The sequence below is a fragment of the Ailuropoda melanoleuca genome, chromosome 12 (genome assembly GCF_002007445.2).
Source record: "Ailuropoda melanoleuca isolate Jingjing chromosome 12, ASM200744v2, whole genome shotgun sequence".
Taxonomy (NCBI): Eukaryota; Metazoa; Chordata; class Mammalia; order Carnivora; family Ursidae; genus Ailuropoda; species Ailuropoda melanoleuca.
The window spans coordinates 78,532,946-78,560,014 of NC_048229.1; the positions used below are offsets into that span (position 1 = coordinate 78,532,946).

The following is a 27,069-nucleotide window of genomic DNA, read 5'->3' on the forward strand; positions in this document are numbered from 1 at the left end:
GAGTGAGAGAGTTAAGTGGCCCTCGCAGATCAGGGGCCTCTAGACCACGAGGAACAGCGCGGGGTAGGGCTCATCTCTTTCGAAGGCCACGTTTAGTGATGCACGTGGGTAGCTTGGGCCACGGTGGGAACATCTACCGTACGAGGGTGGGCCAGCGCTAGGAAATCAGGGCTTTCCACCCTCCCGGCCTGCTAGTTGCTAAATTCTGCCAGCACACCCCTGCAGGAAGGAGCCACAGCAGGTACCGGGCTGGGTTCTGCTCATCAGTCCAATGAGAGATTGCTTTGGACGAGCTCCCGGACCCTTCTGGCTTCTGAACCAATGCCTGTACTGCACAGCCAAAGGGGGCTCAGGGGAAGGGCCCAGAAGCCCAGAGAGGCCACCTGGTTTCCCTCCAGAACTGGCTTCCCTCCTCTCTGCTCCACATCAGCACCTCCCTGTGTGCAGGTGCTAAGGGCTGCTTGAGTCTGCAGAGAAGACTGACAGGCCCGCAGAGGTGGGGACTCGGCTGCCATAGCTTTCCCTGGCTGAGCCCTTACTGGAACGTCAGTACCTGTAAGGGATGCCCCACCTTCCAGAAATCTGGGCCAAGTCTGGCAAGCAGTTTCCACAGCCAGAATCCCAAGCCCCAACCCGACACCCAACGGGCAGCACCTGCCCCTGCAGAGAAGGATCTGGAACGTGGACCCTAGGGTGGGGGGGATGGAGAGCAGGTGGTCCTCTCCAGAAGGCTTTTGGGGTGGCATTTGTCCCCTTGTCCCAGTAATCTGGCTCCACAGGGGTTTGCTGGTCTCAAAGATGCAGAACAAGTACAGACCGCAACTTGCTAGACTGGAACAGGAGACACGCACTTCTCGGCACTGAGTGGTCGGGGAGTCATGGGACGGGCATGTGCTTGTCAAAGTACCTGCAGTCTCCCCCTCTAGAGAGGTCTGCATGGGAAGCTGAGCTGTAAACAGTGTCTTGGTAGGCTCAGGGCCAGACAGCCGCTGCTGAGACATCTTGGCCTCCCCTCCTGCGATAAACGGATGGGCGTCTATCACGGTGGGCCCGCAGGAGCACCGTGGGTGGAGCTGACCCCCACTGCCCTGGGCTCCTCCTGAAGAGAGTGGCCTCTGGGGCTCTCCCTCCTCCCAGCTCCACAGTGGGCTGAGTCCCTCCCTGCACTGTGGAGGCCGGTCTTTCTTCACTCTGCCAGCACCCTCAGTGCGGCCCTCTGAGCTAGGTGGGTGTGGAAATCACATCTGACCTTTAGCCTGTGTGTTTCTATGCCAGTCCAGTCGGCCAGATGGCCGTGCCAGTCCCCAGCAAGACTGCCCAGGTTCCAGTCCTGGCCCTGCCACCTGCCAGCTGTGGACGTGGGTGGGGCCACGGACTGCTGCCCACCTCTGCTCAGCTTCGGGGTACAGAGGCTTGGAGGGCTGTGTGAGAAGACAGCTGGGGGAACCAATCGTGTCGCTTTACCGAAAACTTCTGTCGTCAGAGTGCTTTACCACATGGAGCTGAAATCTGCCCCAGACCGTCCAGCCAGGGCCCACAGCCAGCCGAGTTCCTAGCTCCTTTCCCGTACAACAGCCTTGGCAAGTCTTAGGTCCACCTGTCTCCCCCACGGAGAATACTTCTTGTTCTCCTTGCCTCGTACAGCTCCTCATTCTCATTAGCTTGGACCCAGCCGCACCCTCGTGGGTCCACCTCCTGGCAAGGGTGGAGTTTATCATCAGGCAAAAATCAGGAGCACCACCCATCCCAATCCCCAGAGGTACCCACAGTTAAAATCTGGCATGCATCCTTCAAAGGTTGCTGTTGAAAGAGGCTGGGAGGCTGGGAGGCTCGCGCGGCACGAGCGGCTCACGAAACAGGCTCCTGACTTTCGGGACCAGGTCAGTTTGTAGCCGCCTCCGACTGAGCCAGTGACAACGTTGAAAGTGGTTCTGTCTTTGACTTTGGAGTCCAAACTACTCGGAAAAGCAGAAGAGAGTGTTGTTTTGAGAATTTGTCGTGAAGAAAAATTTTGAATAAAGGAATTTTTAAGAATTCCATCTTTTGGAGGAAGGAAAATGGGAAGAAAGCCGTTGACGTTAGGTGTTGCGAACGCCCGAAGGAGCATGCGTGTCCGGGGCGTGTCCTCGAGCTGGCGGATCCGGCTCGTCTCCGGCATCTGTGGAGGCTCCCAGTCCTGGGGCGGAAGCGCTCTGGCCTCCGAGCAGGCCCTTCAGACTGGATGTGGAAACGGCCGTCGGCAGTGACGCAGCTTGGGAGTGTGACTCCCAGCGCTCAAGAACCCGGGACACCTTCAGTTCCAATCCCTGCCCTCCTCGGCGGTGGGACCTTGGCCCCCAGCTCCTTGGCTTGGTCTCGTAGAGAGAGCCACAGGGGCGACCCGGCCCGGTGACAGCGAATGAATCAGGCTGGACGCCGGTGTCCAGGGTTCTCTCTCGGAGGGCTGGCGGTGGGCCGTCAGGGGCCACTGAGCCACTTCACATATGGCTTCCAGGAATTGGAATGACTCCCCAGAGAACAGAGGTTGAAATCAACTAACTGGGGTCACATGGAGGAGGCAGCTCAGAAGATAGTGGAGCTCAAGCATCGCCCACAAGCTCTGTGCTTGACCAGGAGGACCCGTTCCCACCCCACCCTTTCAAGTAAGAAATGTCACAGCTGGGGGGCTCTGGAAATGCGACTGTTAGAAAGCAGTTGGCGAGGTGTTGAGTGTACCACCGAGAACTGAGTGGGAGAGGGTTCGTGCATTACTGAGGGGCAGGTGTTGACGAGAGGGGAAAATGTTAGTCAACGGACATCTCAGGTGAGGGGGTCCCACAAAGTGCAGGGCAGGCGAGGCTGGGCCCGTGCATGGGGTGGCACAGGTGGGAGTGGAATGGGGGTCTCCTGCGGTGGGGCCCCTGCGTCTGTGCTCGGGGTGTTTGTGTGAGCCTTGGAGGGCATGGGGAGGAGGAGATCACTGGACCTGATCCTGTGTGTAGTTTCCAGTTGGGCTCTGGATGTGGTGTTGACCTTGTCCCCAGGCAGAGTCCCTGAGAACCGGGCTCCCCCACTCCAGCTGGGTCGGCCCGCTGTTTTTCAGTTCCCCATTGGCCCTGCGTTCCCAGGGTTGCTGCTGCCCACCCCAGCTGGAAGCTTGGCCACAGGGCCTGCGGTCCCTCTCCTGCGGCCGGCTCGGCAGCTGGGAGTTGGGCTCTGCGTGCCAGCGCCCGTCCCCACCCGGCTGGGGACATGGATGCGGGCCAGTCTGGCCTGTGAGAGTGGGCTCTCCAGGCTGTGTGGTGCGGGGCAAGGCAGGGGTCCCAGGGCTGCCCAGCCTGAGCTGAGTGCTGCCACGGCCACCCCTCAGCCCCCTCTGAGCCTCTGTGGTAACGTCGGCGATGAGGTCGTAGGGAGGCTCAAATGGGACAAAATGTATAAACTCCTGGGGCGCCTGGGTGGCACAGCGGTTAAGCGCCTGCCTTCGGCTCAGGGCGTGATCCCGGCGTTATGGGATCGAGCCCCACATCAGGCTCCTCTGCTATGAGCCTGCCTCTTCCTCTCCCACTCCCCCTGCTTGTGTTCCCTCTCTCGCTGGCTGTCTCTATCTCTGTCGAATAAATAAATAAAATCTTAAAAAAAAAATAAAAAAAAATTAAAAAAAATGTATAAACTCCTCGCACCAGGTGGTGCCCAGATATTGACTCGCTTCCACCTTCTGTTTGAATGAGCTCCATGAACCTTCTCCCCTTCCCTATTCTGCCTCCTTCCTTCCCCACTGCACCCCCCAGCTCCTGCATGAGGGACACTGGGCTGGGCCCCCAGGCTCTGCCACCACATGGCCAGGGCCCCCCATGGAGGGGTTCCTGGGAATGCATTTCCAGCTTTCCACACGGGCGCTCCCAGGCCCCTGCCTGGGACCCCATCTGGTTTAGAGGGAATGCTCAGGGGTTTCTGAATGAAAGGATCCGATGTGGAGCCCCCACCAGAGCGGTGGCCACGTAGGGCAAAGGCAAGGTGACTTTCAGAGGAGTCCTTCTGTGCCATGCCACGAGGCCAGCTGCAGACACACTGCTCACTCCCAAAGCTTGGGATGACCACAGAGGTGATTGAATTTGAGGGAGGTCAAGCCAAAAGCTCCCTGCACATGTGACTTAGGGACGATTCTTTTTTTTGGGGGGGGGTTTCAGTTGCATTTATTTATTTATTTATTTTATGATTTTTTATTATATTATGTTAGTCACCATACAGTACATCCCCGGTTTCCGATGTAAAGTTCGATGCTTCATTAGTTGCGTATAACACCCAGTGCACCATGCAATACGTGCCCTCCCCATCACCCATCACCGGTCTATCCCAATCCCCCACCCCTCTCCCCTCTGAGGCCCTCAGTTTGTTTCTCATAGTCCATAGTCTCTCATGCTTCATTCCCCCTTCTGATTACCCCCCCTTTCTTTATCCCTCTTCCCCTACCTATCATCCTAGTTCTTATGTTCCATAGATGAGAGAAATCATATGATAATTGTCTTTCTCTGCTTGACTTATCCACTTAGCATTATCTCCTCCAGTGCCGAGGGACAATTCTTTTTTACTGACAAGTTAGAAGCAAGAAATAGTCCTAAGTCCCAGGGACAAGACTTACTGCCACTCTCCCTGGGACATTCTATTGTCTAAAGCTATTTCCAGGTGTTCCCAGCCTGGGCAGGAACACCTCCCCCTGCCACCTCGAAGCATGGACCACAGAGACAGTGAGCCTACTTCCATGTCTGCAGAGGGGGTGCGGAGGGGGGAGATGACCTCCCATGTTCACAGGCTGGTCAAGGCAGAGCTGGGATGTGATTCTGTCTCTGTCCCTCAGCACCCCCAAGGAGAGAGGCCAGGCGGGATTTCAAAGTGCAAGAGGGGCAGGTTACTGTGCTGTCTTTGGAATGTGAATGTCTTCAGGGAGCCTCAGCGGTTGGTGGTGCCCCTGAATCCTCACAGAGGGCCAGATAAAGGCTAAAGCCTGGATCTACACCCAGCAGCACCCTTGGCCTGTGGATAATCTAGAACCACTGGGGAGAACTTGGCCCTCCTCAGGTGTCCCCACACCGCCTCCAGGTTCTTAATCTTCTCCATGACAACACTTAGGGCCAAGCCCCTGGTCTGAATGGCCACCACGCGTGCCCCCACATCACTGGCTGTGCTGCAGCAGCAAGCTGGGGGAGGGCTTACTTCTAGGTCTGGTTCATGCGACCATCCCTTTTCCTTCCCTCTTCTCACCCAGGGAGATGCCCTTCGTCCCTCAACCCAGACAACCTCACCCTCCAAAGCTCAAGGAAACCTTCTCCCCCGCCCCGCCGGAGCAAACCCTTCTCCCTGGATTTCAGGAGGTAGCACTGTGCAAGGGAAGGAGGGCTGAGCCAGGCTTTTGTCCCCACCCCACCACTGGCTGGCGGGGGTTCCTGGGAGGGGCATCGTGCCTGTTTGAGCCCCATTTTCTCATCTGCCAAATACTAAGTGTGGAAATGGAAAAGGTCTTCTCGGGGGGATCACAGGGTCATAGGGGCATGGGAGGATGCATTGTAAGAAGGGGATGGGAAGCCAGGAGCCCCAAACTAGCCCAGCTAGCCTGTTCCTCTCCCGTGTCACTTTGGGAGAGTGAGTTTACCTCCTTAGGGGTACAAAATCTCCCAATCCTTCAAATGTGGGAACTGAAGACTCGTAAGCTCCCTTCTGGAGCTTTGGACATCGTGAAGTATTTCTCACATTACAGCCTCTTTGGTGTTGGTTACTTGTCAGATTGTGAATCCTCCATCCAGCCGCCCGCACCTCCAGCTTGCCCCCGGCCAGGGACGCTGTCATGTGCTCTTTGGTACTCCTGGGCATGTATGGGATTAAAAATCTGTCCTGTGGTGTTAAGATTCCAAAGTCTGTCTTTGAAATTTTGTCACCCTGGACAAGTGGTTTGGAAGTGAAGACTTTTTTCTTTCAATTCTAATACATAGAATGTAAAAATATTTTCCCACTCATGAGCAGCCCTTTTCAAAGCTTACCGCCATGTGGTTAATCCCACCCAAAGGCAGGAAGCCTGGATATTTCTAGTGTTTGCTTTCCCCTGGCCTCCGATGACCGAGAACAAGCCCCACTGGCAGGGAAGGCTGTCCTTTGACCACTTATGTGGACTTGGTCTGTGTCAGCTAACTTCGTGAAGCTGGGTGTCAGGGGTTCTGCCTCTCCCAGAGCAGAAGTGACCGATTGATAGATCGGGCATCCGCATGATTGATTTTGAAATCATGACTCGAGTCATTCACATGATGAGTGAATTGATTCCCCTTTGCACGGGGTAAAAAAGTTTCATGTGACTCCCCTTGAGATACCTGCAGCCTGCGTAGAGCTTCGCGTCGGGCAGGATGCGTCCCGCCCACACCCTCCGCTCAGCGAGGTCGGCATGGGAGCCTGTTTTGTCTGCACCCACTGAGGGCTGCAAGTGGGTGGCTGGAAGCAGCAGGATGCGTCCTCGCATGGCTCCTGAGGCTCCAGGGAAGGACCCTTGCTTGCCTGTCTGCCATCTTCTGGGGGCCACTGCAGTCCTGGGTGTTTCTTGGCTGGGGGGCCCATTGCTCCTGCTACCGTCTGCACTAGCTCTCGGCTTCCCCTGTGTCTGTCCAGATTTCGCTCCTTTCCTCAGGGCACCAGGCATTGGATGCAGGGCCCACCCGACTCCTGCATGACCTCATCGTCACTTGATGGTGTCTGCAAAGCCCCTATTTCCGAATAAGGCCACATCCACGGGCACACCACGTCCGCGGGTAGGGGGTTATGGCTTGAACACATCTTTTCAGGGGGAGGCAGTTCTACCAACAACAAAGAGAGAAACTGCTCTTATTTTTGGTAATCAATATAGCTTACTCTGGGGCTCCTTAGTTTTGGAAGTCCCATCCAAAAGCGTAACAGCTCGTTTTATGTATTTATTTGGTTGTACCTGTTCCTGTGATAACTCATGGCCCATTTTAGATCTTCTTAGCTGTGCTTCGTTTGTCTGTGGCCTCTCCTGGGCCTGTGCGTGGCTCGATTTCTAAGAACATGGTCTTCTTTTTCACCGTCCTCACCCAGAATGCCCTTCTTCCACCTTCCAGGGGTGTGTTTTGTGGGTAAAGCATGAGGCTAACCTGAGTTCCAGGGCTTGCTTTGCCACTGTAAAGGGACAGGCACACGGGCAAAGTCTGGGGGACAGGTGCCAGCTTCCAGAGCCCTCGCCTGGGGGTCACACAGGACACACTCAATTCCCCAGCAGGGCTGTTCACCAGCGATGCCCGTTACGGGCTCAGCACCCGGGGTTTTCCTGGAGGCCGTTCACGTGAGCACCCAAATCCCAGAGTCCTGGGAGGAAGGTCTGCACAAACAGTGTCGGTGCAAGGAGCCCCTCTTATCGGTGCTGAGAGTGGGGGACCCTCCCTGCCTCCATACTCCCAGACGCCTGCAGAGGGACTTTTCTGGGGGCTTCTGCAGGGCAGCCCTGCCCTGAGCTCCTCTGTTGCTCCCTTTGGCCTCCTCATGAGCGCACTGCTTGAGGCTTTTGACATGTGGAACTTCCCACACCTCCCCAGAGCCCCGGCACCTGTCCCCTGACCCTCCCCACACTTTATCTGGGGCTCTTCAAAGTCCTCACAGCAGAGATGGCATTTTGAATTTTTATCTGTCTTTCTTCGCATGTGCAGCGCCCAGTGCAGCCCATCTTCTCTTGGGTGCCCCCTGGACAAGGATTCATTCTGTTGTCGGTGTTAGTGTTCCCACTTTGGGCTTTTTAGAGTAGAAACATGTGATTCCAGGTCGTTTATCAATCTCTTGGCCTCTGTGTTGCTGTTCCCTGTCTTTAGTTTTTCAGGTCGTGGAAATGTCTGTTAGTGATTCTTGGCCACGGTGCTGTAAGACACAGCGTGTTTGCCAGAACGTGCTCTCTCAGTCCCTGCTTCTCTGTCGACCCCGCGCCTGCACTCCCTCCCCACGGGGTCTGCAGCCCAGAGCCCTCGTCGGGCGGCGGGTGGCACCGGCCTGCACCTTAGCGAGCAGTGTGCTCTGTTGAAGGGCTGCAGCCCCTCCCTCCGTGGGGCTCTCCACCACCCTCCCCTGCAGGCCGATTTCTCAGGGCTGTGTCTTCTCTCACTGTTCAGGTGCACGTGGGTCTGAAGATCCCATGCACTTTAACCCCAGCGTCCTAGGGAGACATGGATGCGGCTGCTGGCGCCTGGGGCTATAGCGAGCTTGTGTCTGGCTACTGACATCGCCTGATGGGTTCAGTGTTTGCCACTTGGCGTGGCTTCCAAAAGTTCCCACTTTTCTTTAAATATTTTATTTTTGGGGCGCCTGGGTGGCTCAGTCGGTTAAGTGTCTGCCTTCGGCTCAGGTCCTGATCTCCAGATCCTAGGATCAGCCCTGTGTTGGGCTCCCTGCTCAGTGGGGAGTCTTCTCCCTCTGCAGCACCCCCTGCTTGTGCTTTCTCTTGAGTGCTCTCTTTCTGTCAAATAAAATCTTTTTTTTTTAAGATTTTATTTATTTATTCGACAGAGATAGAGACAGCCAGCGAGAGAGGGAACACAAGCAGGGGGAGTGGGAGAGGAAGAAGCAGGCTCCCTGGATCATGCCCTGAGCTGAAGGCACACGCTTAACCGCTATGCCACCCAGGCGCCCCAAATAAATAAAATCTTAAAAGAAAAAAGAAAAAAAGGAAATTTTATTTTGAAGTAATCTCTATACCCAACATGGGGCTCGAACTCACACCCCTAAGATGAGGACTCACACGCTCTACAGACTGAATCAGCCAGCTGCCTCTGAAAGTTCCCACTTCTGAACTTCAGAGTGCTGATGGAAGAATGGGGGGAGTCTCACTTCATGGAAAAATGTTTATCCCGAAATAAATCCTGTATATTATTCCGCACCCTGTGTTGGTCAGGAAAGGCCCACGGTCTGTGGTCAAGAGCAACCGAGTCAAGGGTATGACCTTCGTTTGACCGAGACCTTACTTGGCACGCGGCTGATTTGTGAGGAAGCGTGGATTTCCTCTCCTGGCCAAGTTCCCACACAATCTTTGGACGCATCAGCTTGCGCGGAGCACCACTCTTTAACCTGAAGGAGGCCTTCTGCATCCAGCTCATTGGCTTGTCCCTTTAGGTGGTTTTTCTGACTCCCCATCCTCACCGCACCTCTCTGGCCCATGTCCTTCAAGGCCTTGTCGTTGGATTTGCTCTCAAGAAAACAATTCCCATGATCTGGACATCTCATCTTCATATGTTGTCTGGTGAGGAGGTCTTGGTCTTTGGCGGTCCTCCTCCCAGAGGCTCTCTCGTGGTCCCTGTCCTCTCCTGCAAGTATTTACCCAAGCCCTTCTGCGGGCAGGGTGTGCCGGGCTACACTCTGTCTGGGTCACAGAGCAGTCAGCGCCACACATGCGTCCGTGGGAGTAAGACACGTTCCAGATGACCCTGAGCCCAGGCCTTGGGCAGACTCGGAGGCAGTTTGGGAGCGGTCCAGGGGGGCAGGTCTTCCTGTCTGCCGCAGTGCTAGTCATTCCAGCTCCCCGGGCCCTAGAGTGTCCCGCTGGGTGGTTGCAGGGCGGGTCTCCCCACATCCAGCACCAGTGTGAGGACTCTGTCCACCAGAGTTGGTTGGAAATGTCCTGTGTGTCCGGCACTGCTCTCCACGTGCCGAGCAGACCTGGCTCCTTGCATTGGTTTCAGGGGTACAGGCAGAGCTTTCTGAGAAGGGTGATGGGGAGGGCTTGGGGACCGCCTTTAGATCCAGGGGTCGCTGATGGTCTCAGCTGTGCCCTGGAGCCAGCGGCTGGAGAGTGGGGTTGGAAGGATCACGGGAGGGGCATAGGAGAAGGCCTGAGCCGGAGTGGCGGACCTCAGGTGTGTCTGAGCGGGAAGGAGCCACAAGGTCTCACTGCACATGGAGGATTGGGCGACTTCACAGAAGCCAAAGGGAGCCTGCAGATCAGATACTGTAGAGAGCTAGTGGGAAGGAAAACAGAAAAACCATCAGCAAGTATTTGTTGGGGGTCCTAGACTGTGTATTTAGGGCAGAAAAACTGCCTGACTCCAGGGCGTGGAGGGAAGCCAGGTGGCGAAAGACTGGGTGTCAGAGCTGGACTCAGCGGGTTTCTGCCATGAGGGGAGGAACCAGGAGCTGAGGCCCCAGTTTACTTGGTGGTAGTGGCTTGACTTTCCGTAGTGCTCCGTTTAGCTCTTAGAGGTGTGCCTGTGGGCATAGGGAGAGACACAGCAATTTCATTCAGAAGTACCAAACGCTACAAATAGTCCAGGGGTCCATCCACCAGAGAATGGAGAACGGACTGTGGAATTTTGTACGATGGGATGTTACTCAGAGACAGCAAAGAGCAGACTTAGGCTCCTCACAGCAGCGTGGATGAATCTCAGCCCGGGGCTAAGTAGAAGGAGCCCACCCAGGAGAATACAGGCAAACCTCAGAGGCGGGGTGGCTTTGTTGCAGACCTCCACGATTAAGTGAGTATCACAATAAAGCGAACATTGCAGTAGAGTGGGTCAAATGAATTTTTTGGTTACCAGTGCACATAAAATGTGCATTTACACTATACTGTAGTCTATTAGCTGTGTAATAGCCCAATGTCTAAAAAATGTATGTACCTTAATTTAAACATACTTTATTGCTAAAAAATACTTTCAGTGAGTCGTAATCACTGATCACAGTTCACCCTAACAAATGTAATGAAAAAGTTTGAAATACTGTGCGAATTACTGAAATGTGAGACAGAGACAAGAAGTGAGAAAATGCTGTTTGAAAAATGGCCTGGGTAGACACGCTCCTCACAGGGTTGCCACAAACCCTCAGTTTGTAAAAAATGCAATATCTGGGAAGTGCAGTAAAACAAGGTATGCCCATATATGGTGTGAAGTAGGGGTCCAATCTCATCCATATGGATGTCCACTTATCCCAGCGTACTTATTCAAGCAGAACACAATGGAATATTACCTTCAAAGAGATGAGCAACTATAACTGTCAGGCTAGAACCGCCACTGTCGAGAGTGAATTATGAAACCAGGACACCGCATGGAGATGCGGAGAGGTTCACCACCACTGGCCTGCAGGGAAACACATAAGGGCTGTATTCAGGAGTGCAAGATCCACCCAGATCTCAGTCTGATCCAGCAAGGACCCCATTCCATTCCTTTTTTTTTAATGTCATGAGAAGTGTTCCAACAGCCCAATGGACAGGTCATGAGTATAGCCAGTGGTGAGTACTGGGGTTTGGTTTGATCAACCCTTCTCATGTGATTTCATGCCGAGGTTGGGCAAAGCATTGCTGGCTCAGGCACAGAACCCTTGCTGAAGTGAGGTTTTCTTTACCTTCACAAATTTAGGACACCTCGGAATCTGCTTGTTCATGTCCTTCCTAAGTGGAAGGGAGAAGCTTTTACAAGAAATAACTTTTTCAGCAAATCCAGTGTATTTTTTTAACCTCTCTTTTTTTTTCTCCCTGCAATTGTGACATGTCTACATGAAATTGGCCACAGGAAGGAAGCCCTGTTCAAGAAGCTATTTTCTGAACATCCCTCTACACCCTGGATTTCACAACATGCCTGCATTTAGGTGGGGAGACGGAGACTTCGTGCCCCCAGGGCAGCTGTAGTTTGGGAGCCCAGTGCTATCGTGAAGTACGTACAGCTTCTGTGCGATCCCCTCCTACAGCCAGAAAAGATAAGAGTCAATGGCGTAATGAAATATTTATTTTGGAGAAAGACTTTCAGAGCAAAAAGTCTAAATGCTTCTGGAAATAAGCCTTAAGTCAGAGGTCAACTCAATGAGATTCCACAATGGGGAAGTTAAGCGTTTAGAGAAGGACCAGGGAAAAATAGAATGACCCAACCACTGGGAGGTACCAGTGACTTGGGACTGCTGCTTTTAAAAGTACCCTTCTGCTTAGATGGGGAGCCCAGAGTCATCAGTTTACGGCTGGAGGAATGTGCAGCCAACACTGACGACTTACTCCAACGTTTGTGCTCATCCGTCTGAAACGATGGGAGTCACCCTCCAGTTTCCCGTTCTGTCTGGGCTCTGTGAAGTACAGAGTTTGTACCAAGGGCTTGGCACATAACAGTGCTAACCATTCAAGTTGTGGGCATGATCGGAACCACCTGACTTGCGCTCTTTCTTGCTGGAGGTGGTCACCCTCACGTGACTCAGCTCAGGTGTGTGGGTTACCGCCACTGTGTTCCGTTCCTCCTGGGCACCAGGTACTTCCCTTAGCTCGTGCCGTCGTTACCCCGGCTGTGTGAGGTGATTATTTCTGTCTGTGGTCTGCAGAGAAGGACACAGGCTCGGGGCGGTCAGAGGGCTTTTGAGAAGGGCACACGGCAGGTCTAGTGGAGCAGGGCTTGACCGCAGGTCCATCGGACTGTGCTCTTGGTGGCTGAGCTCTCCTGTCCCCGGCACTGCGCCCCATGCTCTGTGGCTGTGGCTGGGGTGGACTGGTGTTCCTCCTCACCAGTGTCCTTGGAGTGGGACAGACTCCAGCTTGCTCCTGAGGGCTGCTCTCTCTGACCGACCGTCTTCACTGCTTTATTCAATAATGTGACTTCAGAGCATTAGGGGGCCTAGAGACCATCTATTCAAACTCATGTTCCATAAGGAAACAGACGCACTGACGAGGAATACACAGGCTAGACTTATGTATCAGTGAGCACTGCTGCGTAAGAAATGACCTCTGACTCAGTAGTCTAAAATGGCACTGACTTCTTACTCCTTGGGATTCTATGGGTGGACTGGTGATCCTTGGCTGGTCTCACCTGGCTCACTCATGTGGCAGCAGCCTGCAGGAAGCCTTTCCTCCTGGGCATCTTCAAATGATGGTGAGTGTGTCCCAAGAGCGTGAAGTAGGACCTGCCTCAGTTTGGACGTTACACGTCATTCCTGCTCCACTGCACTGGTCAGAGATGTCCTGAGGCCCTCATCCAACTAGGGATGGGAGGAGCAGCAGAGCCACAGGGCTAAGCAGGGAGAACGCAGGGAGCATGACTGGTGGAGGGTGTCATTATTCTTTTTTTTTTTTTAAGATTTTATTTATTTGACAGAGAGAGACACAGCGAGAGAGGGAACACAAGCAGGGCGAGTGGGAGAGGGAGAAGCAGGCTTCCCATTGATCAGGGAGCCCGATGGAGGGCTCAATCCCAGGACCCTGAGATCATGACCTGAGCCGAAGGCAGATGCTTAATGATTGAGCCCCCAGCCACCCTGAGGGCGTCATTATTCTAACATCTGCCCAGATGATGTGGCCGATCCCTGGTAGAGGCGGAATAAAACCCGGGACGTTCTAGGGTCCCCTGGACTTTCCAGGAGTCCACCTGATGCACTGAAGGGCTCCTGGCTCCAGTCTATCAGGGAGAGAGTCTGCGTATCCTCCGCTCCACTCCGGATGGTGCCAAGCAGTGAGTGTCGGTTCCCCAACAATCCCACGGAGCAGCCACCACACCGCCTCCTTTCTCCAACGTGTCCTAGGATGGGAGGATTCTAGGTTTTGCCTCCCCGGAGGGGGCTCAGGTGGGGCAGTGGGGTCAGGAAAGAAAATGTGAGACTCCATTTATATTTCCATTTGCCTGAAAAGGAGATTAACTGTGCTAACGTTTAGAAGGGGAGAGACGCCAGCACCTTCCCGCAGTCCTCATGTCAGGTGTCCTGAGTCCTGTTGGGACCAGAAGAGCTGGAGGGCGGAGGAGACACTTCACAACCCAGACACATAGCTGGTGGCACATTGAGGTGGAGCTCATATGTCTCATTTAGTGGGTTGAGGGTTGTATTGTCTTAATACGTGGCAATAATTTGCAGTGAGATGGAGCACGGCCACGGAAATACTCTGTATGGCGCAGACATCCTGGGGTAGCGTGCTTTGATGAGTGGTCCAACTTAGGGAGGACTCCTGCTTTTCCATCAAGGCACAAATTCCAAATTGCTACTTTCATTTTTGGACTTAAGAAGTGGCTACCTGTAGATCGTAGATCGGTATAATTTCTTTCTTTGTACTATACACATATTATTTACCTTATAAATAAACATGAAAATGCACACCCTTCATCTGTCTCTTCAAAGTAAAAGACGTTCAGACTATGAAGAGGAATGTTCTGCGCACATGGCCAGTTCAGTTGGTAGAGCCTGTGACTCTGAATCTTGGGGTCATGAGTTCAAGCCCCACGTTAGGAATGGAGCCTACTTAAAATTAAAAAAAATTTTTTGTCAATGTTTGGAATTTTTCTGGGACGGAAAACACAGTGGGAAAACCATAAAATATTGCTTGTCTGTACAGCTAAAACTTAGTGTCTGTGTTTTTTTAAGTAGGCTCCATGCTCTGTGTGAGCCCAACGTGGGACTTGAATTCACGACCCTGAGATCGAGGCCTAAGCTGAGATCAAGGGTCAGATGCTCAACTGACAGAGCCACCCAGGTACCCCAAGTACACCTAAAACTTTTGGAAGCAACATCTTTTATGTGCCCCCTGCAGCATTTTGTTGTGTTTACTCTTGTCATGAGTGACCTGAGGGCTCACGCTGTGTCTACTCATCTTCCCATCTCAGGACCTGCCAGGGCCTGGCCTGTGGGTCAGGACCTCAAAGTCCCTTGTGGCTAAATGGAGTTGCATCCTAACTGCTTGCTGTGTGTAGAGCCCCTCGTAGTAAGTGCCCTCTAGAACCTTCTAGAAGCACTCCAAGAGGCCTAAGCCTGGGGCAGCTCTGTGCACGGCACTTATCTGCTCCCCACCCTTCGTCTTTTCTTGTGGGGCTGTTGGCGTAGCTGAACAAAGTGGTGCCTTGCATAAGCCACTCTTGTTCTGGGGGTTGATTGAGAGGCTTTGTTCCAGATTGTTCTGTTCCTGTAACCTGGGAGTTTCCGGCTGGACCCCTGCTAGGAAAAGGCCTGTTCAGGCCTTGGGGTGCTCCCTACATGTGCATTGCATTTGGCGTCTGCTGTGCGTTGCCTTGCTGTCTTCCAGCAGTCCCTTATTTTCCTCTTTGTTTCTCGTCATTCAAGGAATGGGTGGGAGGGGAAGACACCTAAGGTCCTGGGCTGGTTTCCTGGGGCTTCTGTGACAAATCACCACAAATCTAGTGGCTTAAAACCACACGTTTGTTTCTGCATGGTGTGGAGGTCAGAAGTCTGATGATGGTCTCAGTGGGTTAAAATCAATGTGTCATCAGGGCTGCGTTCCTTCTGGGGGTTCCAGGATGAACCTGTTTCTGGTCTTTTCCGGCTTCTAGAGGGGCGCATGTCCCTTGGCTCAGGGTCACTCCTCTGACACAGGGCCTGTAACCCAGCTACTTCCAATGTCTCTCTGACCCGGACCCTCTGCCTCCCTCTTCTAAGGACCCTGGGAATTACGTGGCCCCTGGGCCACCCCGCACAACCTCGTATCTCCAGGTCCTTAACTCAGTCGCATCTCTGTCCCTCTCCCTGCTCCCTCCCACTTCTGTCCTTCCCAGGGGGACCCACACAGTTTGTAATCCTGCATATGTGCCCTTTTCAAAGCTCCCTCTGCTTGTTCATAGCTATGTTCCTGGGACTTAGAAAGAAATATTGACTAATTATCCTCAAATTGAAAATTTCTCTCCTTTTATCCATCCCTATCCACTTGTAGGCCATCCATTTGTCTAGTAAGAGAGGGAGAGATACCAACACTGCGCTGCTAACCTCAGGGGCTTGCCAGCCAGTCTTGGGGCAGCACATTTGGGCAAGTACTGTGGCCTCCATGGGTGACATCGCACTGTGGGCAGTGCCAGGTCTGGGAGCCGGGAGCTGGGGGTGTGAATCCTCCGTGAAGGGCCTGCCTGCGGTCAGACCTCGCCCCCATCTCTGTGGCCAGGCTCCCTGTTCTCTAGTTCTCCCAGTGGTCGAGGAGCTGGAGGCTTGAGGAGAGAATGTCTGGGACAGCTGTCTAGAGAGAGGGGAAGAAACGAGAAGTGGGTATGGTCAGTGGACAGCAGGAAGGCTTGCTGAGGGTCACAGGCCTCAGAGACACAGGCCCTCCCCAGCTGCGGTCAGCCGCCGGGTCCAGGATGGAGCGCAGAGTGTGGCATTTAGCCAGGTTTGGTGTCTGCTGAGTGGGGAGCACCGTGGGAGCACGTTCCCCTTCCTTTTCGACAGAGTGGGAAGGGCCTCCCACCTCGGATTGAGGGTGCCTGATTCGGAGGTGGGAGTGGAGGAGTTTATTACATTCACAGCACTCACAGCATTCCCACCAGAACCCAGGTAAACCGCAATGTACTTTCTTTCCTGCCCTGAACTGTAGTCTGATCTCATGCACCACGCGGTGGGGGTTGAGGGGCAGGTGGGGGGTGCGCGTGAGCACTGAGCGCCTAAAGCTGTCTGTCTCAGCCCGGATCCCCCCACTAGGGACTCTTGTCTGAAGAGAGAACTTATCATGAACGCTCTTCATCTTGAAGGCAAAATTCTCCCATCAGCATCATATTCATGCTTACAGCACAAGTGTCTGCCATGTGCCCAAGAGACGGGGTTTGTGACGTATGAGACCTCAAGACACTTGCTTTCTTGTTGGAATTGATCAGCGGTGACAAGGACACAGCAATATCTGATACTGAACAAATTCAGACCTAGGGACTATGACGGAGCCCAGTTAGTCTTGGCCCCTGAAGACAGCTGATGGGAGAAAAGCAGGGCTCAGGGCTTTGAAGACCAAGTCTTGTCTGTGCTGCTGGTTGCTCCTGACAGGTATGATCTCGATACCTTTCATGGGCCACACTGTGACTCAGGCAGCCCGAGGGACTCCCCCGGTTTCCTACTGCGGTAGGTCCTGCTGATGGGAAGTGGGCCTGACGGTTCAGTTTCCTTTCTTGTCAGTTTCTTGTGAATCCTGCCAGTCTGATACTCCGAGCTGGGTGGGGAAAAGCCCTCCCTAGGGATTTCTGGTGCTCTGGGTCTCTGCTCCTCAGACCCCCCCCAGAGGGCCTGGGCGGTGGCGGGCAAAGGTGGGTGTCCTCAAGTCGGAGATCCCCAACCCATCGCAAGGACACGCGGGTGACACCTGGCAGACAGGTCTTGGCTGTTCCCTGCTGGGCTGGCACTCACCCAGGGACAATAGCACCGTGTCATTTCAGAAGCCACCGACCTCTCCTCGGGACCCTGTGCTGGGAGTGGTGTCATGTGGGAGAGATCTTGCCTCGGCCATTGTGGAGAGACACCTTCTTTTCTGGGACTGGGGGAGGGCATGTTGGCTCCAGAACAGTCCCAAGGGGGGGACTGTGGTCCAGGGGCAGGTTTGAAGGAAGTGGGGAGAGGGGAGAGGCGGAGCGAGGGGAAGAGACCTGAAGGGGACTGAAGCAAAGGGAAGAAACAAAGCTCAGCGGTTTCCACCCAGTGCTTCTGCCCCGGGGGGACACTGGGCAGTGTCTGGAGACACTTGCGGTGGACACAGCTGGGGAAGGGGTGCCCCCAGCATCCAGTGGGCGGAGGCCGGGGACGCTGCTCTGTCCACACCTGCACACAAAACGGCCCCACCGCAAAGGATGATCTGGCCCCAAATGTCAACAGAGCCTTGTGTGACTCCAAGGACTGGCTGGAGGACACGGACTCCGTTTGTCCCCGACTGAGCTCTGCAGGAAAAGTCTTTGACTGGGAACTTCTCCGATGGAAAAAGCTCCCCCCTTTTTTTCTTGAGCTGCAACTAGTGTGTGAGATGTGGCCTTTGGGCAAATTGTGGAAATGGAAAAGTGAAGTTCAGCTCTCAGCCCTGAGTTTGATCTTTTCCATATGAAGCATCCTTTTTGATTCCGCCTTATCCAAACAGGAGAGGGTATCATGGGTCATTGTGCACCCCGTGCCGCCTCCCTCTGGACGCTCACCGTGCAGCCTCTCCTGCGGTGGTGGCAGAGCGCCTTGCGTGGCTTTGAGAGGAGGTTCTAGGTGCCTGGGTGCATTGGGGTGGCTCTATCGGTGAGGGGCTCCCTGGTGACCGCGTACACCTGCCTGGCCTCGCTGAGTGCGTTTGCCACTAACTGGGCTTTCACCACGGAGTATGGCAGCTTGCTGGCCGCTGACTGTCCTTGGAGGACCCAGTCCCATACAGGCTGTCTTCTGGCTTTGCATGGGACCTGGTGGAGGTGGGGCGCAGGGGAGCTGCCTGGGCCTCTCTGCCTCGTCCAGCAGAGGCCTTTCTAGGAGCAGTCTGAGGCCCTGCACTACCGGGGTGAGGAAAAGAATTTGGAGCAGGAGCGAACTGTCAGGGGGAGTGTGGTCTGGGCATCCAAGAACGTGCACCGACAAGGACTGGTCGGGTGTGGGCATTTGTGGGGAACAGCTAAGACACCCAGGTGACCTTCAGTGAGGCTGTAGCCATGCGTAAGGCCAACGACAGTGTCTTGGGGGCTGGAGCACGGGGCAGCGCTATTCACTGGGGACAAACAGTCTGGGGGAGGTGCCAGGCCCAGTCTTGGGTTGTGCCAAACCATTTCTGAGGGTGGGTGATTCCTTTTGGGAAGCTGAGATCTGAGCTGTGCGCCTGGTCCTGGTGTTCCCTTTTCCCTTCCAAGCGTGTCACCTGTGGTGGGTCCTTGGAGGGCCCTTCTCTCTTCAAGACTGCCCTTGATGTAAATGTCGGCCAGGTGTCACCAGAAGCAGGAGCCTGAGGGCCGTGTGAGCACACGTGGCCGGCCGAGGCTGCAGGTCTGGGGTGTGCACTGGGGAACACAGCTTGGAAAGTACATGCTGACAGGGCAGCTGAGAGCCAAAACCCCTGCAAGCATGTGGTCACGCCCCTCTAATCAGTAGAAAAACCAAGAGTCCCAGCCCCGTGCTGGGAGAGCTGCCATGGTCAGGCTAGGGGCCTGGGGGTGGGGGGAGGCATCGGGAAAACTCTGAAAATTCTGCGCAATGTTTTGCTTTCACTCGCCTAAACTTAGAGGAATCTTCTGGCAAAATGAAACTGAAATCTTGCTTTCCTGATGACTGCCTCCTGGGGACTGCAGTGTATGACTTGCCCTTGAGTGTAGACTGGATGCTTTTTTGGGGTCAGCTCTGTCTATGTATCATTCAGGTACCAGGAAATCCACCCATTTCAAGTGTAAAACCGATACCTTTTGACCAACGTGCGCAGCCGTGTAAGCACTGCGATCACACCGTAAGGGGATATTTCCATCATCCCAAAGTTTCCTCCCCTCATCTCCTCCCTGCAGCCCCAGCTCCCTGGCAAGCCCTGATCTGCTCTCTCTCCCTCTCTGCATTTGGCCTTTTTAAAAAAAATACTCCTTTATACCCGGAATCTTACAGTATGTAGTCTTTTATGTCTGGCTTTTAAAACTTACTATAATGCTTTTCAGATTCATGCACACTGTCGTGTGCTCGGTAACTTGTCCTTCGGATGCCTGAACGCCACTCTGTGGGGCCTCCAGAGACATCACAATTTGTGGATCATTTAGTGGCCACTTGGGTTGTTTCCAGTGTTTGGAGACTCCAAAGAGAGCTGCTATCACATTCCAAGTATTTATATGGACATCTGTTTTCTGGGGTTTTTTGTTTGTTTGTTTTGTTTTGTTTTTGTGTTTCTGAAATACTTGTAGGTAGACTTGCTGGGGGTGTTTATGGTTCAGTCTTCAGGAGCTGCCCAACTGTTTTCCGTAGTGGCCACGCCATCCTGCCTTCCTGGCAGTGGTGGCTGGGGGTCCCAGCTGCTCCCTGGTCCGTCCTCACCAGCACTGGCTGTGGTCAGGCTTTCCCTTTAAGCCCTTCAGCCACCACAGGGGGGATCCTTTGCGGCATTACCATGTACATCCCTGAGGACCAGTGATGTTTCCCTGGGCTTACTTGCCATCTGTGTATCTGCTTTGATGAAATGTCTGTTCGGATCCTTTGACCATTTTTTAAATGTTTTTCTTTTATGATTGAGTTGCAGGGTTTTTTTAATATATATATTCTGGATCCAAGTCCTTGGTCAAATACATGTTTTGCAAATATTTTTTTGCGGCTTGCCTTTTCATTGTCTTAACAGTGTCATTTGAAGAGCAAAATTTTTGATGTCAATGAAGCCCAGTTTGTCAAGTATTTCTTTTATAGTTTGTGCTTTTTAATGTCTTATTTAAGAAAACTTGGGCTAACCTAAGGTCACTTAGGTTTTCTCCTGTGTTTCTTCTAGAAGTTTCATACTTGCAGCTCTTACATTTGTGTCTTAGGCCTTCTCTGGGTTCATTTTTTTGTATATGATATGAATCAGGGTTCGTTTTAAAATTTCCATGCGGATACCCAGTCATTCCAGTACCATTAGCTGAAAAGATCATTCTTTCTTTATTGAATTGCCTGGTTGCCTTTATAGAAAATCAAGTGGCCATACGTATGTGGATCTGCTTCTAGACTCGATTCTGTTTTGATTTTATTAGGAAGAGTAAGACGAAAGTATAGTGCCTCTCATGAAAACACTTTCACACTTTATCAAATAATGTATTCATCTGGGGTGCCGATTAGACTATTCCCGTCCCCCTGAGGACTATAGTCTAATTTTGTGCAAGTTTGTAGTGTGCTTTGGCCAAAGCATTAATAGCTGGAGCCCATTTAAAAATTGTTAACTTATGCAAACAAGCAGCCAAAAGAGCCTAACGGACTTTTGAGAATGAGATAGCGCAATCTGAAATATATACCTTGCTCCTAGTTTGGCATTTCTTTTTCTTTTTCTTTTTTTTTTTTTTTAAGATTTTATTTATTTATTGGACAGAGATAGAGACAGCCAGCGAGAGAGGGAACACAAGCAGGGGGAGTGGGAGAGGAAGAAGCAGGCTCATAGCAGAAGAGCCTGACGTGGGGCTCGAACCCACAACGCCCGGGATCACGCCCTGAGCCGAAGGCAGACGCTCAACCGCTGCGCCACGCAGGCGCCCCTAGTTTGGTGTTTCTTTCTCTTCTACGTCTCAGCTCTACGATGTCCAGAAACAGCTCTGACTCACACTTGGGTAGGGAGCTGCTGGTTTCAAACACAGTCCTCCTTGTCACAGCATTTTAGGAATACTTTCTAATTTCCAGGAATAGCTTACATTTTCTTGGGTTATCCAAATATCAGGCGTGAGTCTTCCCAGGTGAATTTCTGTTCCTGGGCACAGTAATTAATACAGTTTACAGTTCATCAGCTGTCAGTGATCTCATGTTACACACCTGTCCATCCCCGCATTTCCAGCTCGAGGCATGAGGACATGCACCCCGCAGTGTGTAAGAGGAGAAAGGGAAAAGCACTTCTGTTCCTGCCACCATAAAACCCTATTTTCATCTTCCTATTTAGTCGTCATCACATGCATACAAACGTACAGATACTCTCATCTTGTATTCTACTTTCATATAGGATACATTTTATCACATATGGCGTTGTCAAGGACTTCCGACTCTTTTGTGTTTCAAAGAGCAGTAGGGGGAAAAAGCCGTGTTGCGCGGGGGAGTTGATACTTTAACTCTGCAGTAAGGTTGTTTAGAAAACCAACTGCGGGATGGCTCAGATGGTTGGGCGTCTGCCTTTGGCTCAGGTCACGATCTCCACATCCTGGGGTCGACCCCCTGCGTCGGGCTCCCTGCTCAGCAGGGAGACTGCTTCTCTCTCTCCCTCTGCCCCTCCCCCTGCTTGTGCTCTCTTGTCTCTCTCTCTCAAATGAATAAATAAAATCTTAAAAAAAAAAACCCAACTACCATACAGCAGCGTCATTATTCCTAAAAGAAAGGACATTTTCGCTCCATATTATGAAGGCTGTCTCACCCTGGCGTACCTGCACCAGCACTGGAGAACTGCCAGGTGGACCCACGGAAAACACACAAGGCTGGATGGAATCAGTCTTGGGATGAAGAATGGGGGTCTGTCACCTTCTCCACTGAACTGTTTGTTTTCTGAGGCTTAGTGTCCTCGCCTGGTGTTTTAACCACACCCCATTTCTAAACTGAAGCTGCTCACAAGTGTTATTTATTTATTTATTTATTTATTTTTAAAAAAAGATTTATTTATTTATTTGAGAGAGAGTGTGCAAGAGCAGAGGGAGAGGGAGAAGCAGACTCTCTGCTGAACAGGGAGCCCACATGGGACTCGATCCGAGGACCCTGGGATCACGACCAGAGCCAAAGGCAGAAGCTTCACGGACTGAGCCGCCCAGGTTGTGCCCCTGCTAACAAGTTTTAAATGACAGCTTTCTCAGCTTTGGCCCGCCAGGGCTTTCAAAAGCCTGAGGATCAGTTCAGTGTGACTTGCACACCCAGGAAAGGAGAGTGTGCCCCCCCCCCAAGGTCTTCCTTTTGGGGACCCACCCAGCTAACGCTCTGTGTTGGAAGTGAAGGTGCCCTGGGGGCGTGCAGACCAGCAGGTCAGTCAGCCTCCCCTCCGTCCCATCCTCTTGGGAGGGTCAGGCACATGCTGGGCCCCCGGGTGCCTTCCCATCTTCCTTCGATCTCCCCTTTACTCCCGCTCTCTCCCGAGTGCACACTTACACTGTCTCTCGCACGATTTCTTTCAAATCTTGCCCATTTACCTGGAGAAAAGTCAGCCTCCCCTGTTCATTCCACTTTACAAATAGCAACCCATCACCAATCCTTTATTGGACTGATACAGCAAGAGAGGTGGGGATCACGTGAAAGCAGAGAGCTACAGGCATCGACCTGAGCTCATGGAGAGCAGAACTAACCAGTGACAACAGGCTCGGGCACTCTGGAAAGTCCTCTGGAGTCTCAACTAAATGGTACGCCCTTGCTTATCTTCCTTTGGGTCTTTTTCTCAAGTATTGGCAATTGAATAAATCCTCGTGGCAGGGAGAAGAACGGCCCCCACAGATGCCCACACCCTAACCCTGTGACCCATGACTATGTCAAGCAGCACGGCAAAGGGAAATGAAGAGCGCTTATCAGCTGACCTTGAGACGGGGAGGGTGGCCTGCGTTATCCAGGTGGGCGCTGTGCAATCGCAGGGTCCTTAAAAGTCGCCGAGAAAGGCAGGAGAGGGTCAGTGGAGCTGCAGGGCCCCCACCTTGAAGGTGGAGGAAGGGGCTCGAGTCTAGAAGTTCAGGCGCCTCCGGAGGCTGGAAAAGGTGGGGAAAAAGATTGTCCTCCAGAAAGGAGTGTAGCCCCACCGACACCTCGGAAATTTGCCCTTTAGGACTGTAAAATAATAAACTCGCATTGTTTTAGGCCAGTAAGTTTTTGGTAATTTGTCATAGCAGCCATCCAAAACAGAGAAAATATTTAACCATTCCTATTCATTTCCCCCCTGCTTTGTTTAATAGGATGGCCACAAAATCGCATTGCAAACTTACCGATTTTTTTTTTTTTTGGACTGGCATGAGAACGTGCCCGCTGTTTCAAAACATTTTTCCTAAACTCACCATTTTTATTTCGCACCCCCGCTATCTTTAAGATTGTTTTTCAAATTAGAAAACAAATGCAATAGGGACGCCTGGGTGGCTCAGTCAGTCAAGTGTCTGCCTTCGGCTCAGGTCATGATCCCAGAGTCTTGGGATCGAGCCCCACGTCGGGCTCCCTGCTCAGCGGGGAGCCTGCTTCTCCCTCTGCCTGCAGCTCCCCCAGCTTGTGCTCTTGCTCTCTGACAAATAAATAAATAATAAAAATCTTAACCAAAAAAAAGGAAACTACTACAGGAGAACTTTTGGAACAAAATCTGTGATTATGAGCCTCCCACTTATGAATTTCTATAGATTTTTTCTACTGGACTCCATGTAAGAATATAGCGTATGTCAAGGAGGTTTTTATAAATACCAGCACCATCCCCTCACAGTCACATGCTGGGAGGGACACTCTGTCTGTGCTGTCACTGAGGACGGCCTCACCTCAGCTTTTGAAAGTGATTTGAATTGAAACAGACTTTGTCTCAATGTAAGAGTTTTCTGGACATTAAACTATTAAAAAAACAAACTGCTGTTTGAGATAGCAAATGTCTTATTTCTGGAATAATTCAAAGAGGCCCCCATGGGTGTTCTAGAGGGGATTCCAGCAAGGGGTGGGAAGTTATGTTAGGTCACCCTCCGGTCCTTTCCAACTTGAAGAGCAGATGATTTCATGATCTGGAAGGACCTGGAATTGCTTCTCAGCTGTCTTGCTGTGATGGCCCAACCCCCATCCGCATTGTCCTGCCCAGTGTTTCCCAAGAGACAGATGTGTGACATCAGAGCTGGAAGCGTCCCTGCACATTTCTCTTCCTCGCCGGCGTGGCCAGCCTTGGGGGTTGCGAGGGAGCTGGGGCCAGCTACCACTGCCCAGCCCTTCTCCCTGATTTCATGTCCTAGGGGTCCTGCAGGAGCCTGCCGCTCCGGTTCGGCCCTGTCACCAATTTGTTTAACCCACACTTTGGCTGGAGAGATAGGGGTGTGCCCATGTGACTGTGGGTCTAGGAGTCCGTGCTTCCCACCTCTGAATGGACATTTCCTAGGTTATGACGCCGGCCAAGTCTGTGTCCTGCAGGACAAGCACAGAGAGGTAGCAGGAGAGAGGGTGGAGGGTTCATTTGTCCAGTGGAAGAATGGGGAGTGGCTTGGTTTCTTCCTTTTTCTATCTTTGACATCACGGAGTCATTCGCTTTTCATTATTGGAAAGTTGCTGTGAGAAATTGAGACACAGACCCCACTCTCTGTTTCTCTGTTCAGAAAAATGGCCCTTGAGACCAGGAGGCTGATGGTGGTTCCGTCTCCTCTGAGTGGGTGGAACCTAGAAAATAAAAGTGGAATTACTTAACATGGTTTTCAAGGCGTTAGTCATCGTGATTAAAAAAGGAAGTCAGACATATAAGTGGAGGAAAGAGCAGTCACTATCTCACTATCTGTGGGTGATGCCAGCACCGCGTGTCCTCGCATTATTCAATGATTGATATTAGTAACAGGAGAGGAGATCGACGGGGTGGCTACTTACAGAATACGTATTCAGAAAGCTCTATTTTCTCTGTAAGCCAATAATGATAATTTAAAAATTGTAATGGAAAAGAAAACATTTCATCCACAGTAATAACAAAATGCATAAAAATCCATAAAAAATTTTCACAAAAAGTCATGCAGGACCCAAAGTGAGAAATATTGATGACTCCATTAAAGGCATAAAAGATGACTTGTTCTTGGGTAGAAATGGCAATTTATTTTTTTATTTTTAAAAAGATTTTATTTATTTGAGAGAGAGAGAGAAAAAACACGAGCAGGGGGAGGGGCAGGTAGAGGGAGAAGCAGACTCCTTGCCGAGCAGGGAGCCTGACGTGGGACTCGATCCCAGGACCCCGGGATCATGACCTGATCAGAAGGCAGATGCTAAACTGACTGAGTCACCCAGGTGCTCCAGTCTGCTCTTCTTTCAATGTCTCTGGGATCTGTATGCTATCCTTTATTTTGGTAACTTTGTCTATCCTTTTTTTTTTTTTCTTGCTCACTCTGGCTAGAGTTTTATCAATTTTCTTGATCTTTTCACAAAACCAACTTTTGGTTTTATTGATTTTTATCTATTGTTTTTCTGTTTTCCATGCAACTCATACTTATCTTTATTATTATTTGTTGCCCTCCTTTTGCTTGCTTTGGGTTTAATTTGCTCTTCTTTTTTTCCCCCTAGTTTCTTAAGGTGGAAGCTTAGATTATTTATTTGAAAACCATCTTCTTTTCTAACATAAACATTTAATATCTCTAAACTTCCCTCTAAGCACTGCTTTACTGGCATCCCACAGATTTTGATAAGTTGTATTTTCATTTTCCTTCCATTCAAAATATTTATAATTTCCCTTGTGATTTACTTTATGACCCAGGGATTATTTAGAAGTATGTTGTTTAATTCCCAAATATTTAGGGGGATTTTGTAAATATCTTTCTGTCATTAATTTGTAGTTTAATTCCATTATGGGCAGGGAACATGCTTTGTATGATTTCCATTATTTTAGACTTGTTAAGTTTTCTTGTGTGACTTAGGCTATGGTCTATGCTGATGGAAATCCGTGTGCACTTCAGAAGAAACTGTGTTCTGTTGTTGGATGGAGGGCTCTAGAAATGTTAGTGGGACAAGTTGGTTGCATGTTGGTTTTTCAGGTCTTCTGTATTCTTCATGATTTTCTGGCTAGTTGCTTTATCAATTATTGAGAGCGGAGTGTTGACATCTCCTAGTATAATTTTAGAAGCTGTCTATTTCTGCTTTCATGTCTACCATTTATTTCTTCACATATTTTCTTCTGAAACTAAAGAACATTTGTTTTTCACTATGACTTTATTTCAAGGACATAACTAAACTGTTACCACCCTCCCACCCCCTGAAGAAGAGCTAGTACAGTGAATGCAATAAAGCAGATATGAAAAGTTTGTAGGATTGGAACCAACATTAACTGACAAAGGGCAAATTATAAAAATGTTTAATTAAAAAAAAGAAGGGGAGGAAGGGGATAATGAGGGTTTCATATGGAACAAGATCTTCATGTGTCATCAGACACATTCAACCCTGGCCATAGTGTGCCGAAATGAGAGCAGGATTACTATAACACAAGACTTCCGGCACAGCCTACTATGTGCACCTGTGTTCCAAGCCTGCCCCTCCCCCCACTGCTGCCAAGTCAGCTCCTTCCCAGCCTGTTGGGTCAGCTGACAAAGGGGCATGTGGATCTTCTCTTTAACCCAGTCTTTGTTGTAAGGCTGCTATGTCTGGGAGTCAGCTCGGTAAGCAAGGCTGAGGTCTGCCAGATCACCGGAGATCGAACACCTGACTGGTGTCCTAGGCAACGGAAGGACTGTTGGATTCACATGTTCTTCGTACGTTGTAGAGACGCCTTCCATGCATTCATTCACAGACTCAGAGTCCGCCCAAGTTCTACCTCTGGCCTCTTGGTAGGCTGTACCGGCAAAATGGTGTGAGACATCACCCCAACCTTTCTTGCTGCAGCTGCTGCCCACGCCCCCTGGCACACGGGCTTAGCCCCAGCACTGCCTGCTTTTTCATGCATTTTCATTCTCTGCTGTTAGGTGCATACACATTTAGGATTGTTACGTCTTCTGGATGAATGGGCCTTCGTCACCATATATTATTCCTCTTTATCTTTGGTAATTTTCCTTGTTCTGAAGCTATTTTGTCTGATATTAATATAGCCACTCTAGC

At 51.4% G+C, this 27,069-nt stretch overlaps 1 pseudogene; it reads right to left on the minus strand.

The window, feature by feature from the left end:
• Positions 1–9,749: 9,749 nt before the first annotated feature.
• Positions 9,750–26,833, minus strand: LOC100470066 (annotated as a pseudogene).
• Positions 26,834–27,069: the final 236 nt, after the last annotated feature.